Here is a 17,075-nt window from a genome sequence, read left to right as displayed (position 1 = left end):
AAGAATATACTCCCTGAATTTCATTCAGACACACGATTATAAAGAGCCAAAGCCCTACACAAGTAACACCAACAGAAACACGACGTGATCTATGACGATGCAGCCGAACACGCGGACCGTAATGCATTCATGATTGTGACTGCAAATTGTCAAGGTCAACAACTCACGGCCGGTTCGGTCATTACCAACGACCCGGAGGAAGCGGAGGAGCCTGCGATCGCCCTCGTGATAAGCTCAACCTCAGCCCTTCATATAATTAGCGACTCGACGACCACAATAAGAAATTACAGCAAAGGCAGGATATCCCCTATAGCACTCAAATTGCGATACCAGCACATTCCTCCTTTTCTGGTAATGAGGCTGCCCATAATTTCGCCCGAGGACTCGTCAGCCGGGCAACGGGACAACCCCTCATGAGGTCGGCGAGAGACCGTATGGTTTCCTATCAAGAAATTACACTACACTTCCGTCAAACATGTACCCTATACACTCCGGGAGACAAATCTCTTACAAAGGCACAGGAGGTCACCTGGTGAAAATTAGACGCATTCCTTTCCAAATCCAGTCACCTACGCTCATACATACTCTGCATTATACACCCCTGACTCTAATTTATGCCACCAGAGGGCCACCTTAAACCACATACTATGGGAATGCCCGCCAGACCCCTCTCTTGCGGGATCTGCCGCTCTGCACCTGCAAGCAGTGGGAGGCTGCTATGCTCAGCTCAGACCCGGTAATCCAACTGCGGTCCATCGAGCGTGCAACCCAGGTCACCAGAGCTCAAGCGTTCCTGGCCATCTAGCACGGAAGCTCCTCCCTGCCTGGTTTCCTCAAATAAATGTTTATCCTCCTCCTCCTCGCTTCAAAAGTAAAATCTTAACGTGACGTTCTGCACGAGTAGATTCCGTAGACGATAGCCTCGTCTCCTGACAGGAAGCTGCCACACCAGTACGCGGCCACCTGCAGTTTCGGGAGAGGAGCAGTAAGTTTTATTCCATCGCCACGAAGGCCGCAACTAGTATGCTATCTACCAGTATGCAAATACGTTTTGAAGTATTAATGTTGCCCTCACTAACTTAGACAGCCTCCCTAAAATGTACTCAGTGGATCAAATCTAGCAACAGGCAGTCTAAAGTTGACGCTACCAAAGGCCGGGGTGCTTATCGACAAAGTTTATGACCGCACATAGGAAGACAGGTCGAAGCTATCCCGACAGCCCATTTCGACAGCCGAGTGCGCCACATGATCACGTAAAATACAAGGTGTGAACCTACTGCATTAAGACACGATGCCGCAGAAAAATGGTACTCAAAAGGATTTGTTGCTTTTTGCGGTAAGGTGGCACTGTTTTTATTTGCAAGCGTATGCTGGTGGTTTTGGTTTAAACAGGTATTACGTAGCGAATTTCTTCCAAGTATCTTCATCGAACATACGCGACTCGTAGTTGTACGCATAGGATAGTATATCGCCGTGTATAATACTGAGCGTCCACTTTTCTTTAAAAACACTTACAAATATACAATTCTTCTGCGGGGTGGGATGTTCGTGGGCCTATTGTTTATTCAGAAAAAAACTTGGAATAAAGTTCTGAGCACGCCTAAGGGCGTGCATTTTCTTTTTTTATTTCATGAACTATTTTGGCTCCACAACCACTGAAGGGAGCGTTTGAATCCGATAGCTATGGCTTTGGATAGATCCTACTCGGCTGAAAATCTGAGCAATTAACAGTCATTGCTGAAGAGGCCCTCATGATTTAAGCATTCCATTGCGCCGCAGTGGCCTGGATTACACTCGTTCTTTTTCATGGCGGCATAGTACCTACATAGTGTAAGTGTTGAGTTCCTCGACGTCCCCGATAGGAGAGAGCGCAGGTCGCGGGATACGAGGCGCAGCGCCTCTTCCTCAACGTAGAAGGTCTGCCAGAGAACCAGGCAGCCGTTCACGGGACATCGACAGCGCTTTGGTGCACCGACCAGCGAAGCACGAGCGCCGACGAGTTCACCAGGGACACGCGAACATCCCGTGGGGCGCTCGAGCCTGGTTGATAGGCGCACGTGGCTGAAGTGACGCGGAAAGTTGCGGAAAGGCTGATGACACAAATAATGAATTCCTGCAGATCGAATCCGAATTTGTGTCACTGGTGGAAAGGAAGGAATGCGAAATCGTGCATTTAAGGGTGGCTGCGATGTATATTACGGCTCAAATGTTCCATCCCATTCATTGGGAGATTGCTTGCCGCCACTCAAAGCGGAGTTTCTTAGGCTATTTTACTGCGTACTGCGCTCGTTATACTGAAACACCGTCGTCTAAACCTTCCCTCATCTTTACCTTCCTTTCAATACACTTAGAACAGATTACTAGGCCTAGACGTCCACAACTTCCTCGGAGAGCTCGTGTAGGCACTGACGGGCCCAGTACATCAGACTCACACAAACCTCCTCTGTACGCCATTTCGTAGACTCTCTTGGAATCAGGATACTGGGTAATGAATTACCCCTTCCCCCATCCCTCGACACTTCCACCGATAAGTGCTCATCAAGCCACTACGGAAAAATATATACCTATCCTACCATAACCAGCGCTGCAGAGCCCGTGAAAAAGCACTACACCGATATTAGAAAGCGTGCTAAATGTCATTTTCTACCTTTCGTCCCATATTCTGTGCTGATATATCTCTTTTTAAATTAATATGATGATAGGCTGCAAGCCATTGTGCGGACACTGTATGCACTGGTTATGAAGCGAGTGCAGTATGGGTGGATTCCTCCTCATCTCCTCTAATCACATTACCTTTCCATCCCAAACACAATTCCAAAAGCTGCAGAGGAAGCTGTCATTACTCTAGCCATAAACCACACGGAGGCCCAGTAAAATTTTACATAATTCAAAACTGTTCTGTATTTTTCACGAGGTGGAGTCTATCCCAATGTTTTAAGCATACTGGGTGTAAGGCCGCAGTGAAAAGCGACTCGCACGTGGAGTCGAGCTGGCGGTCGAATCCCTCACGCGCCGAGGCCAAGGAGCGTGCGCTGTTGTTTTTTTCTCCTTCTCTCCCCTTTTCTTGGGCGCTGACTGCGCCCCGCGAGGGACGCGGGAAGCTTGGTTTGTTTCGTCCCGTTCGCCCCGAGGCGTCGCCAGGAAGCGAACGGCAAACGCACCCTTATCAACCGGAAACAACAGTGGCACGCTTCTGCGAACCACTTTACGGCCGGCTCGCCCAGCGATTTCCCGCCGTGGCGCCAAGCATGTGTGCAGGGAGACGCCGTTAATGAAGCTTTTTGCACTGCCACAAGCGCTCACTAAATGTCCTGCAGAAGGCCACAATAGGCGCGACCCTTGGCCCTCCCAGTAGGCAATCAGCCCAGCCGCCTCCCGCTGTGTCGCGAGACATTGCGGCGACTGTACACTGCTCTGGGACAGTGCCCCCCCCCCTTTCCTCAAACGGGATGGCTGGGTGGCCTAGTCTCCAGATCCCCCGCGGCGTTTCTTTCACAAAGGCGCCAGCTGCAAGGTCGCGTCGCAAACACGCTGAGGAGGGGAGGCAAAGACAGGCGCCGTGTGAGAGGGTTTGGGTACCAGCGAGTGGAGAGAGTGTGTGTTTTGAATGTTGTATTTTAATTTGGCACAATTAAGGACCTGGGTCCAAGGTTATCCCCAACCCACTGGGGTTGTAGCACGTTTTTCAATAATTTGACTGGCTGCTTTATTTTCGGGGCGGATCACCTAAGGTGACAGCCCTCGGGTCTTTGTTGATGTTTGTCATCAAAAAGCGGTCCTCGGACCATGTTGGGCTGTCAAGATTGAGTCTCCGTGCTCAGCACGTATTTACAGTCCCTAGGCTTTAACCGAAACGCTCGGTAGAAAGGTAAGGGCTTATAGAGTGACTTCTCTGTGTGAGAGTTTATTTTCTTTTAAGTTACAGTTGTTTGTGTGACTTTTGTTGCTGTAACTTACTGTTTGCCAATGTATACAATTTTTCTTCTGTAAATATAATTCTCCTCTTGACCATCATCTGATAATCGTCTACTGCTTCTTCACTACCGAATGACCATGTTTGGAGAGGCTTCAGCCCCTCCGAAGATTGGCAACGAACGAGCATAAAATTACTGGCGCAGTCAACTGGATTCGGCAACCTACGACCCCGAGCGGACATCGCCCTCATCTAGCGATTTCCAGACATCACGAGACGCTCAGATGGTAGCAGTCGTCCGGAAGGCCTAGAGGGAGCCAACCCCAGAGTACCAGCAAGGGAACAACGAACCCTGGCGCCCCGACCCTGAGGCGTCTTCTATCCCGAAGCCCCGGTCAAGGCGGCAACGGAGAAGCAACGTCAGACGCTACCGACAGACACCAGCACGAGTGAGCGGGATACCTTACGTATCATTGAGGTGGTTATGGCTCAAGTGTAGAACGGGCGTATTGTGTTGACAAGAAGCATGATGGCGAGCTCAGCTGGCAGACAGGCAGAAAATAATGTGTTACCGGAACATAGTTCAGAGGGCAATGGTCAGCCGGCTGAGGCATCACAACAGGATGCGACGGCTGGACCAGCGGAGGAAGCGGCGATTACTGAGCCGGTGGCAGGCGCGCTACAAAAAGTAACGACGCTGACCGAGACCGAGGCTATGGCAATTCGCCGCATGGAACTCGATTTTCAATTGGAAAAGCTAAAAATTGAGTCGCGAGAACGCCTCGAGTTGAAAAAGCTCGAATTGGGTGCGACAGGTGACGGGCAGACCCCCGTGATGTCGGAATCCGACGAGCAACGGAGATCGGGCTTTGACCCGGTCTCCCAGTCTGCCAAGGTCCTAAAGGGACTCAAGCTACCGTGTGACGCTGACGTACCCTTGTGATTCGATGAAGTGGAGAGGGTATTCACAACGTACGATGTACCTGAATACAGTCGCGTACACTTGATCATGTCAGCGCATACCGAGCGTGTTCGGTACCAGCTTCGCGGTCTTAGTGACGATGAGTGCAGCGACTACGAGTCAGTAAAAGCTGCTGTGTTAAACGAGCTAAACCTCACCCCTGCCGAGTACTTAGACCGGTTCGAACGCGCCATTAAACGCAGGGAGGAAACATGGGCACAGTTCGCCTCCCGCGTAAAAACCTACTTTCGCTACTATCTCCGTTCGAGGGAAGCAGACACTAAGGATGATGTGATAGCCCTCATCGTTGCTGATAGGATGAAAGCTAGCCTAAGTGCAGAGGGCTTGGAATATGTGCGCCTCCGCGAGGGAGAAAAATGGGTGAAACCGGATGAAATGTCACAGATACTGCAGACATTCGAGCAGGCAAAGGGAAAGGGAAGCGCGGTGCGACAGGCGGCTGCTCACGGCGAGAAAGGAAAAACCGAATCCCTCCCGAAAAGTATCGACAAGCGAAACGCGCAGTGTTACGTGTGCCGCGCAGTGTGCCATCGAGCCAAGGACTGCCCCCGAGCTGTTCAGAATGCGCAGAAACCAGACAGGCCCGTCCGAGCACAAAACGTAACAGTCGCCAACACGGGAACGGCCGAGACATTAGCGCCAGTTCACCTAGACAGGACGCTGATTGCCGAAATGATAGCGCCCCGATCGTCCGAAGAAGTGCATACATCGAAACTACAGCAAGTAAATATAGAATGCGCTGAAGTGCTGACAACGGCGATCATAGACACCGGTAGCAAAATTACGGTAGTCAGCGAACGTCTCGCGCCTGGAGAGTTTCAAGAGCTTTGAGAGAGAGAGAGAACAACTTTTATTTAAAATGCCTGCAGAATCGGTTAGGCTCCCTCCAAGCAGGGAGGACAAGCTTTTACTGCGACGCGGCCACTACGTCAGTCTCGTGCGTTGTGCTCCTTGAGGTCTTTTTACGTCCCTCGCTACTTCCGCGGGTTCGAGAGGGCCGCCGCCCCCTTCTTGGGGGTGCTGCCCTCCCGCTCCTCGGTTTCGCTCGGTCGCTGCCTCTCTAGAGCTGCCGAGACCTGCTGGACGGCCTTGAGTTGTGTCTCTTGATCACAGCTCCTCGTTGCAGCCTCTAGCTGCGGCGGGATCGTCGTCTTCTCGCTGGCTTCGCGCGGATTTACGCTACAGTCCCAAAGGATGTGAGCCGCGGTGGCTCTCTCCTTCGTGCACAGTCTACACATGTCGCTCGCGTGCACACTCGGACACATGTGCTTAGCTAGCACCGGGGTGAGCAGGGACCCCGTCTGTAACTGTCTGTATAACACTGCCTCCTTCCGGGTAAGCCCCGGGTGAGGTGGCGGCAATGTCTGTCTGTTCAGTCTGTACCATTTCTCTATTTCGTTGAAGGTGGTCATCTTGTCCTTGGCACTGCGCCGCGACCAAGACTCCGAGTCGGCCGTGCTTGCAGCCGCGCGGTTGGTTAGTCCTCGCGCGGCCGAGTTGGCCGTCTCGTTGTGGTTCACGTTTCCGCGTTCCGATACGTCACTGCCCATGTGGGCCGGAAACCACTTGATCACCACAGGACTTTTGCGTCCGATGTCTTCGGCCTTGCGCAGTATGCGCGCGGCCTCACTACATACCCTACCCTTGGCGTAGTTCTTCACTGCCGTTCTAGAGTCACACAACACTGTAGTGCATCTGGCGTCGGAAACGGCCAAGGCGATGGCCACCTCCTCCGCCCGGTGCGCTTCTCGAGTCCGGACGCTCATCGCGGTCTTCGTTGCCCCCGTCGATGCCCCGACAACCACCTCCGCGTATGCGTTGGTGTTCCCTCGCATTTGGAGAAACTGTAGAGGCTAAACTAGTAACCCTCGCGGTCGGTGTGCGGAGGCGACCGTCAGTTATAGCACAGCCGGAGGCTGTAAACCTCGTATCCGCACTTACCAGGAAGCTCGCGGAGGGAGTAGACTGCCTGCTTTCACGTGAGTTGGGAGCTGCTAGTGCATTCCGGTGGCAGTGACGGATTGTTTGTTCCGAATGGAGCTCATGTGACTGCCGACTCAGCTAGTGCATGCTTCACGGCGGGCGAGCAAACCTCCGATTCATCCCTAACGAGCGATGGAGCTCACGCGAGAGAGTATCAGACAGGCGAAGAGCCGAACAATGACTCGACTGTGACATCAGGCGAGAAATACGAAGCGGGCCAGGACGGGCAGTCCGCTAATGACGAGTGTTTGACGCATGATAACGAGGACACGGCCTCAAAGCAGCGCGACGAGTTCCGATCGGCCCAGCGGTCTGATGAAAGCCTTAGGAAAGCTTGAGCAGACGCTGAAACAGGCAAAGGGGGCATGTTCATCTCAGAAGAGTTGCTATATCACCGGGATTCGATCGCAGGCACTAGAGTAAAGCAGCTCGCGCTACCCCTGAGTAGACGTGCAGAAGTCCTTGCTCTGGCTCACGAATCGCTTTGGGGAAGCCATTTAGGACCAAGGAAGACGAGGGCAAGAATTAAATACAGCTTCTTCTGGCCCTGTTTAAAGGCGGATGTGGCGTTATGCTGCAAGACGTGTCACGTGTGTCAGGTCCGGTCAGACAGACAGCTTAGAGATAGGATACCTATCACGCCCCTCACCAGACCGGACCACCCTTTCCAGGCAGTGAACGTGGACATTATCGGCCCAATCGATGTACCTCAGGCCGGGGTCATCGGTATGCTCTTTGTCTGGTTGATTTGTGCACGCGGTGGCCCCAGGTAGTCTGTCTGCGTTTACTGATTGCAAGAGAAACATGCGACGCCCTACTCACCATATTTAGCCAGCCGCACTGGCATCCCGGAAGTGGTGTGTTCAGACCAGGATACTAACTTCACGGCACAGCTTACGCAAGAAATGTTAGCGAGGTTGGGGTGCGCCCCCGGTTTTCGACTCCCGAACACCCAGAGAGCAATGAGACCGTGGAAAGGTGGAACCGTGTCCTGAAAAACATGCTTTTCCACGTCATAAAAAAGGACCCGAAAAACAGGCGCAAGCTGATACCATTCGTTCTCTGGGCATATAGGGAAGTTCCCCATGACACGACGGGGGTGGCTGCTTTCCGACTTCTTTATGGCAGGAACCCCATGGGGCCGCTGGCCAAATTGCAGCATGCCTGGACAGGTGAGTAGCCGCTTTCAACCACCCTAAGAGAAGAGCCCGCAAAATATTTGACAGATACGTGAGCAGCTAGAGGTAGCCGCGGAGGTGGCGGGACTGACGGCGAGCGCACGCCAGGGGAGCTATGCTCAAGCGTACAATAGACAAGCCCGCAACAAAGTTTTATTGTGGGAGAGCAGGTTCTCGTTTTTGACACCGACCGCGGCAGCAAACTGGCCCCGAAATGGCTCGGCCCCTACGTGATAACAGCGCGCGAAAGGCAGAATTCTTACCGAGTCGATACCGGTGCGCGAGCCGCGCAGCTTCTGCAAGCCAACAGGCTTTGGCCTTATTACGCTCGGGTTAGTCACGTCGGGATAGTCCTTGACGAAGACACAGATTTCGAAGAGATCGAGTGCACGCCTCGCCTATCGTCCGCCAGGTGGTCAAAATTTCCGCAGTCCTCCACACGGCGTCTCTCATAGCCTGAGTCGCTTTGGAACGTTAAACCCCACAAACCAAACCAAACCAAACCTCGTCCGCGCACCCAGGTTTCCTTTCGGTCGAACGCAGGAAACTGGCACATTTGGGCTCCCAGCAGCGCACTGAAATCGCGAAATCGCTCAATTCGGCGGTTATTCTGATCTATTCACCGAGACCCCTGGAGCCGCGGAGGTAGGACTGCACAAAATCGAGCTTCATGACGGGTATCAGCCAAAACGCGCTTTCCCTTACCGAGTGCCTGAACTTCTTAGGGAAGAGGTAGGCCAGCATGGTAAATGAGTTGTTAGACCTGGGCCTCATATATCCGGTCGAAAGCGACTATGCTCATCCCGTGGTCTGCGTAGGGAAAAAAGGACGGTTCAGTGCGTATGTGTATCGATTACCGCGCGCTAAACGCGGCCACGCGCACTGATGCATTCCCGATGACACCCCCGCAGGAGTTAATCATGAGGGTCGGCCGCGCCAAATATATTGCATTGGTAGATTTGCGTCGAGGCTATCGGCAAGTACCGGTGGCCGCCGGAAGCCCACACTTGACGGCCTTTGGAACCCCCGAAGGGCAGTATGCTTGGCGCGTCATGCCATTTGGTTTGAAAAACGCAGCAGCAGCTTTCCAGCGAATGATGAATACGCTGCTATCGAGGCATCAGGCCTATGCTGCGGCATACCTTGATGACATTGCTATTTTTTCGGCTTCTTGGCAGGAACACCTGAAGCATTTAAAGATTGTATTTGGCTTACTCCGCGAGGCTAAGCTCAAGGTTAGCCCCGATAAATGCCAAGTCCCACAGGCACGGATAAAGTACTTGGGACATATAGTGGGCGGTGGTACTCACGCGCCGGATCCCGAAAAGCTAGCTGCTATTCAGAACCTCGTGCCACTACCACGAAAAAGCAGCTGCGGAGCCTACTGGGGCTATGTGGATACTACCGCGAGTATGTACAGAACTACGCTGAAGTCGCTGCCCCACTCACGTCGTTAACGAAGCCAGGAGTACCAAACGCGATCCCTTGGACTCGAGAAGCGCAGCGAGCTTTCGAGAAACTTAAGACTTCGCTTTGCGAAGCAACAGCGTTAAACACTCCTGATATCTGCAAGCCATATTGGCTCTTCACTGACGCGTCCGATGTGCTGGCCGGTGCTTGTTTGGCGCAAATTGGAGATTCTGGTAGAGAGGAACCGATTGCATTTGCCAGCCACCGGTTCACGCCAACTCAAACCCGCTGGTCAACAATCGAGCGTGAGGCTTTCGCCATCATCTGGTCGCTCAAAAAAAATTGATCAGTGGGTGTTTGGAGCTCAGGTTAACGTGGTTTCTGACCACAATCCCCTGTCCTATCTGACGACGAGCACGCCTCATGGGGCAAAACTGGCAAGATGGGAGCTGGCAATACAGCGCTACAATGTGGTAGTTACACACCGTAAAGGCGCCTGCCATGGTAATGCAGACGCGCTGTCTTGCATCCCCAACTCCGGGTGGGGAAAAGAGCAACAAGATGATTGAGCCATGGCCCCTCAGTGGCGTGAATGTTCCCGCCACTCGCCGTGTTTTGTGATGTGAACGGTGGCGCGTGCTACAACTGTGCGCCGCGGATGGTTGCTTTTGTGTTGAAACTCGGACTATGGTGAACTCTGCGTAGCCTACACGCGCTCTTGTAGCGCAATTTTTTTTTTTATGTCTTTACATGTGCCTCATATATAGCAAATTTTAGGGCACACTGCTGTGCGCAATGCAAGATTTGGCATGCTGTCATGAAGAAATTTCGTGTTTTCAGTGCCGTTGTTTTGTGCTGGTTTTATTTCCTGACTTCGAGTGTACGGTTTTCCTCAATGGGGACGGTATTAGGTGCGGTGTAGCCTGGCGAAATGGTCGCCTGAAGAGGTATGTGGCGGCTTGTGTTTTTTTTTTGTGTGTGTGAAGCTCATTTACCCTCTTAGGAGAGACGTGTAACACAATTGTGAAAAGCGACTCGCACGTGGAGTGGAGCTGGCGGTCGAACCCCTCACGCGCCGAGGACAAGGAGCGAGCGCTGTTGTTCTTTTTTTTTTCTCCTTTTCTCCCCTCTTCTTGGGTGCTGACTGCGCCACGCGGGGCGCGCGGGAGGCTCGGTTTGTTTCGTCCCTTCGCCCCGAGGCATCGCCAGGAAGCGAGACGCACCCTTATCAACCGGGAACAACAGCGGCACGCTTCTGCGAACCACTTTACGGCCGGCTCGCCCAGCGATCTCCCACCGTGGCGCCAACCATGGGTGCAGGGAGACGCCGTTAATGAAGCCTTTTGCACTGCCACAAGCGCTCACTAAATGTCCTGCAGAAGGCGACAATATATGCCATGCCGGCGCCGGTGGTGTACCTGCGTGCCCGCTGCTGCAGGTAACTTGACAGCTGGATTTAAAATGTTATTATATGAACAATGGGCACTTACCGTATGCGTTCGAGCGACCCGCAGTTCGAAAAATGGCGTAACGTGGAGGCTGTCGACTACGTCGGCATGTGAGAGCGATGTCAGCACATTTGAACGAGTAGGAAATTGGCCCCCGAGTGCGGAAAGTGCACGAGCTGGCACGCTTTAACAACTGCCGTGTGCACATTAAATCACGCTTAAAAAGCAACAAATTGAATAGGCATTGTATAGGATGCAATCCTAGTCCACGCGCGTTTATAAAACCTTCGACTATCACCCAATGGCGCAACGGCGAACGCACGGGTACTGCGTCTGCTGCCCGTCCCGTCTTTGGAGATTAGCTTGAGCGATTCTCGGATCAACGTAACACCGAAAATGGTCCGGCTTCAGCGGCATCATGAAATAAGACAATTACGCAGCACCTGCAGCGCCAAATGAACCGAGCTTACCGGAACAGTGCCGGCAGCGAGCGCGGCGTACGGGCGGCGCACTCCCTGGTCGTCGATAAGCCTATATTATTTCGTATCGGTGGTGGTGGTACAAACTTTATTCAGTGAAGGCCAAAGAAAATAAGATAAAATTATGTTGCCGCCGTTCCGTGGGTGGCCTTCCGGCTGCTGGTCGTTGCCTCCAGGTCACGCCTGGCGGCTACTTCCGCTGCCCAGGTCGTAAGCCGCTGTTGAATATGCGGCTCCGAGCTGGCCAAAGCAGCCTCCCACAGCTGCGGGCTGTTTATTTGCTAGGAGACGGGGGGAAAGTGCGCCGGACAAGAGTTATTAATGTGAGCATAGTCTGCTCGGGGAGAGCTGCAAAGCGTGCATTGGGGCGAGAAGGCACTGGGGTGAGTAAGGGCAAGGCGTGCAGGGGAGAGGAAAGTGTTGGCCTGCAAATGGCGCCACGTATTCTGTTCGATTTTAGATAGGGACTTGTGAGGGGGATGGAGGGTTAATCGAGAGTTACGGTAGTGGAGGGTGATGTCATGGAAGGTGAGGAGAGAGTCACGCGTGTCCATCCCGGGGTGGAGGGGGCAGCTCGGTCGCTCATCTCGCGAGCAATAGAATTTGCCGCCTCATTTCCAGGGAGCCCCGCGTGAGCGTGACGTCACACGGTTACATGAAAGGTCATGTATGGAGGCGCCACGACATGCCAAGGGCTCGAAGTGCTAGAAGTATTGCTTTCGCAATAAAATTCCCAACTACAGTAGTCGATCTCAGTTGGCGTATACCGGCAAGCCAAGGGCCGCTTTGTATGCTGCTCTAATTATGCTATTAAGTGCACCTTCGTCCCTACAACACAGATGATAGTACGACCAGGCGTACATGATTCTGCTTACCATGAGGGCTTGAATGATCCTGCGCAGGTCGACTTCTCTCATACCCCTTGAACGGTGGCTAGCTGTGTAAGAACAGTGAGCCGCTAATCGCGTTTCAAGTTCTCTATCCTCGGTTAAGCGTAACAACGGTGAATCCAGCCGTGCAACAACTGTATTAACCTAATTAGGTGCAGGAACAATGACAGAATGCAGCGGACTTCAGTTGCACTCATTTAATTGGTATGATGTTGTTGCGAATGTAGGAAGAAGGAAATGAAAATGCACGGGCCTGCTACTGGTTCTATAGCTGCCCTCCACTGCCTCGTGCAGACAGAAGAGAAAATGAGAAGAAAGAAAGAAAACAATTAGAGGGTCTCTCATGTTAAATTCCAATGGCAGATCGCGAGCGCTCGACCGGAGCACCAACGGAGCGCCTCGCTCGCGCTGAGATCCCTTCCTCCATGTTTGCCATTGGAACGCGTTCGCTCCCGGGGGAGCACTTAAGGCGCGTTCACACTACACCAAATTTCCGGCGAGCGAAGCGGATTCGGCCGCTTTTGACGCCGACGAGGGCGGAAAGCGACGCGGCGGGGGTGATCGGTCCGAGACCGATTTTTCCGCTTTCGCGGAAAATCCAAAATCCAGTATGGCGGCAAGCACTGCAGCGGAGTGGGCCGGCGCTGTTTCTGCGGAGGTGCTGCCTGATGCCATAAAGGAGGCCCCAGTCCAAGCGACATTTAAATTTCAAGGTCCTGATTTACAGCGAGGAGCTATAGGAACATATACTGGCAAAGGACTGGGAGTGAGAGGTAAGCACAATTGCTTTTATATCTTGCATCACGCCGATGCCCGCGCGAACTTTTCGGATGCCGGTACAAGTACGTTTCGCTCTGTTCTCGCGCTACTGCTAGCTTTATCCTATGCATGCGTACCTCGCGCGATCGTGTACGACGCATGTATTACGTACTTTGAAACCAACGCATTGATGACCATTTGGCTCATGCCGATGTTTGAGAATTGTTTTTTTTTTTTTCGAGTGCCAGTGCGGTATGCTTCTCGTATCCAGCCTTGGTTGTATTCACGCTGCTGCTAACTTTCTTTTGTCCCATGCAAGCGGACCTCGCGCGATCGTGTACGACACATGTGCGCTGCGAAGCGATAACACTGATCATTTCGCTCATTCCCGCTATTTGCACCTATCGCATGCATGCAGCTAGAGCGAGCATGCACTACGTACTTCTTATACTTTACTTGTGCCTTTGCGGGTTCCTGTGCCGTGAATATTCAGCTCGTACGAATATGTTGGAGCGTATATCATCACGGTAGCGGCGCTGTGTGCTCCATAACAAGCTCTAGGGCGGCCGGCGAGCGTGATGTGTTTTTAGACTTATTTCGTGTGGCGAAAGGCTAATCCCGAGTTTTTCACCTCTTACAATAGTGGCCTTCAGATTTCGTGCATTTAAAAACTAATATTGGAGTGGTCGTGCTGTGCTGGAGTGCTGTGCAGTTCAGATTAAATAATTTACAGTGGCAACGCTGAAGAGACCGATAGAACATGTGAACAGAAAATAAACAAATGCCAATTCTTGTTTACTGTGCTTGATAACCAGTCTTTTTTTTTTCCTGTAGGGGCCATCTGCCAGAAAAATATTTTAAGAACCTAAAAGACACTTTTTTTTTTTTTTCAAAATTGAAAATCAAATTAGGTCCAGTATGAGGGGTGAAGCTGGAGCTGTCAACGTTCCTACTGTGAAGGGGAAACACTCAAGCAAATGCAGCCCATAATGGAGCATGTGTCAAGAGAACCAATTTAAGTTGCATATTTTCTCATTATGCATTCATCATCATCATCATTTATTAACCCTTAAAAGTCCCGTTCGGGACATTACATAAGGGGGGGGGGGGGTACAAGGTTGTTCAGCAGTCATACATGATCATAAATATAAAAGTAATATAGAAGTATAGAAAAATATATATATAGAAAATAACAAGATAAGATAAAAACACAAAATAGAAACAGCAGGTAAAACAAGGTGAAAACAGACAAGAGTAACAAATTCAGATAAGTCATGGCAGAGTGGCAAAAATATAAAACAAATTCAAATAACAGCTATGGAAGTAAAACCGGCTGGTCAGTTTGCAGGGCTTGGTAGCTGACATAAGGTACAGGAAGATTATTTTTCATTAAGATAGTCGATTAGGAGCTGTCTGAATCTAGAAAGATTAGCCTCAATGACAATGTATTCGTGCACTCTGAGTGTGCACTCTCAGGGTGCTCATTTCATGATTGTAGTATCAAGCACAATATACAAATTTAGGTGTACTATTATAAATGTGATATAGTGTTGTGTTTGTTATATGTGGCTGAATATTTTGCAGACTGTTTAAGCGTTCATTTCACCCAGTCTCAAGAGTAAGTTTTAAAACAGTGTGCAACTTTTCATTCTTCACAGGTTGTAACTTCATTGCCCATGACCCATGCCTAGAAATCCTGTTCAAAGGATTCATGTGCGGATTGAGTTAAAATGATAAAAAATTATGTTCAATTCATGGTATTGATTATTTATTGATTGGAAATAGATCTGAAGAGAAGCCAGATGCCACCACTCAAGTCGTCGCTCCAGAGCCTCCAGTGCCAGCAATATCTGGCTTGTCCTTTTGAGTCAGATGGGCCATCCACTCCACACACAGCTACAATTGAAAGATAACCATCTGAGAAAGTAAGGTGTGCACTTGAAGTCACTGAAATTTAGTGCACGTCATCTGCCCTAATATTTGCAGCCAACTGGAAAGCAGATAAGAGGACTGCGATTCAGATGTGTAAAGATAAATCTGCAATATGACATCCAGTCGTTCATCTCTCTTGTAATGCATGCTTACTTGAACCTAACTAGTGACTGCAGTGCTTGCTTTCGAAGTGAATTTAATTTTTTCTTCACAAGCATTCCATTTTATAGATGGCCAAGGCCAAAGAAGAGCTCCTACAAATTGACGACATTGTCATGTATTTTCAAATTACTGACAGGAAATACCTAAGGCATATACTAATGACATATATCATGCCTATTTCTTTTTATTTCTTCTCTGCATACAGGACAGCAAGCACGTTTTCAGGACAATATTAACTGTGAACTACAAAGTATGCTGTAAGTACAAAGCAAAAATAAATGTTACCATTGTCTTCATTTGGCTGCCTCTGATCATTTTCTCCTGCCGCGAAACTTTACCTGGCTGCTTCTGATGAAGTATTCGCACAGCTTTTCCCTGATAGCATGTGCAAGCCTGAAAGGAGAGAACATAGAACATTAGAGAGAAAGGGCTCTCTTTCCAAATCATCAAACTGACGTAAGATGAGCCATGTTGGGTGAGAATCCAAAGACGTTTTCTACGGCACGCCTCACTCAACTCATCGGTGACTCAATACTCGTTTTGCATGTATTTGAGAGAATTGGCTGGAGTTTCCTGCAGCTGACTGGTCATCTAAACCCTCAGGACTAGAAAACTAGGAAGGGAGACTTGCAGAACAACAAATTAAGTTTAATTTGAAAATAAAAATCAAATGCAGTTTATTCATACATTAGTTTTGGCATACTCAGTATTCAGTGTATATTGTTTTGTTCTGTGACAATCCCAGGCTGAATGTTTAATTCCAATCAGACGAGTGAGACAGATACTGCCTTTCATTTGCAACCAATACCCGTATAGTGGTTGGGTTGGCTGAAGTAAAAGATCTTTAAGCTTTTGACATGATGCCTCATTTTACCTTCATAACTTTGGCTGATGAACATTCAACAGCTTGTCATATCAAATGGCGCTGAAGGTGGTGTGACACCAGTTAATCTCAGTTCTAACAAATTGACTTATTGAAGAATACAACAAATTGAATTATTGACTTCTCTTGCGTACGGTCACATGAAGATTTCCACGAGGAAGGCCTTATCTCCCACAAAGAAAGAAGGCATTCTGCTATTATCATTCTAAGGTGCGTCTTTTGAGATGCCTACCTGGCCTAGCTACATTTTTGAAAAATGTGCTTCGGCCATAATTTCCACCATCACACTCGCTCCAATTTTGGCCCATCTCCACAAACAAGAACCTACAATGAGCAAAATAAAATTCACTTGTATCTTCTGGTTAATATTAGCCTGAAGGGCGCACATTTGCATAAACATTTCACCTGCATGCATAAACATTTCGCCTCATTTATTCTTAGGCATGGGTAGCTTTGTCGTAATTTAGTTTACACGAGGATATTAAATGGCATTACCATTACATTAGACAACCGAGGACTAACCATAGAAAAAAAAAGCGCTTGACAGGAAATCAAATTTAAAGGTGTTCAGAGGATAGAAAGATTATAAGAATCAATTAACAAAGCAAATATACTTGAATACCTGTATCAAGCATCAATGACTGCCAGCATAGACTTGCTAAACGCATTCTTGTAATTTCGGTCAACACTTCCGGAGTTGGCTGGACACAATGTTGACATGTTTGCCAGACTCTATGCAGTGAGGTATCTGCCAGATTTATTGAAATTCTTTGACAACCTTAGTTTGGAGAAGAATAAGACAAATACTATTTGTTGTTCTTTACATTATAATTATTATGCTTAAATCAAGCTTGTCAGATAACCACATCCAAAATGTTCTATTTAAAATGAACAAACAGCCTATTTATTGTTGATATGGTAATGACTGGTATGGTAACAAAGACATTTTTGACAGTTTTGTATTCTGTATATGTTGCCCTTCATATTTACGGCACTGGTGTAGGACATTCTTTCCTGAATAATTTTTTTATTAACACTGTCACTAAGCATGCTGTG

This window comes from Amblyomma maculatum, chromosome 6, assembly GCF_055883805.1.
Source record: "Amblyomma maculatum isolate TAMU_Amacu chromosome 6, ASM5588380v1, whole genome shotgun sequence".
Taxonomy (NCBI): domain Eukaryota; kingdom Metazoa; phylum Arthropoda; class Arachnida; order Ixodida; family Ixodidae; genus Amblyomma; species Amblyomma maculatum.
Note: the sequence above shows the minus strand (reverse complement) of the source record.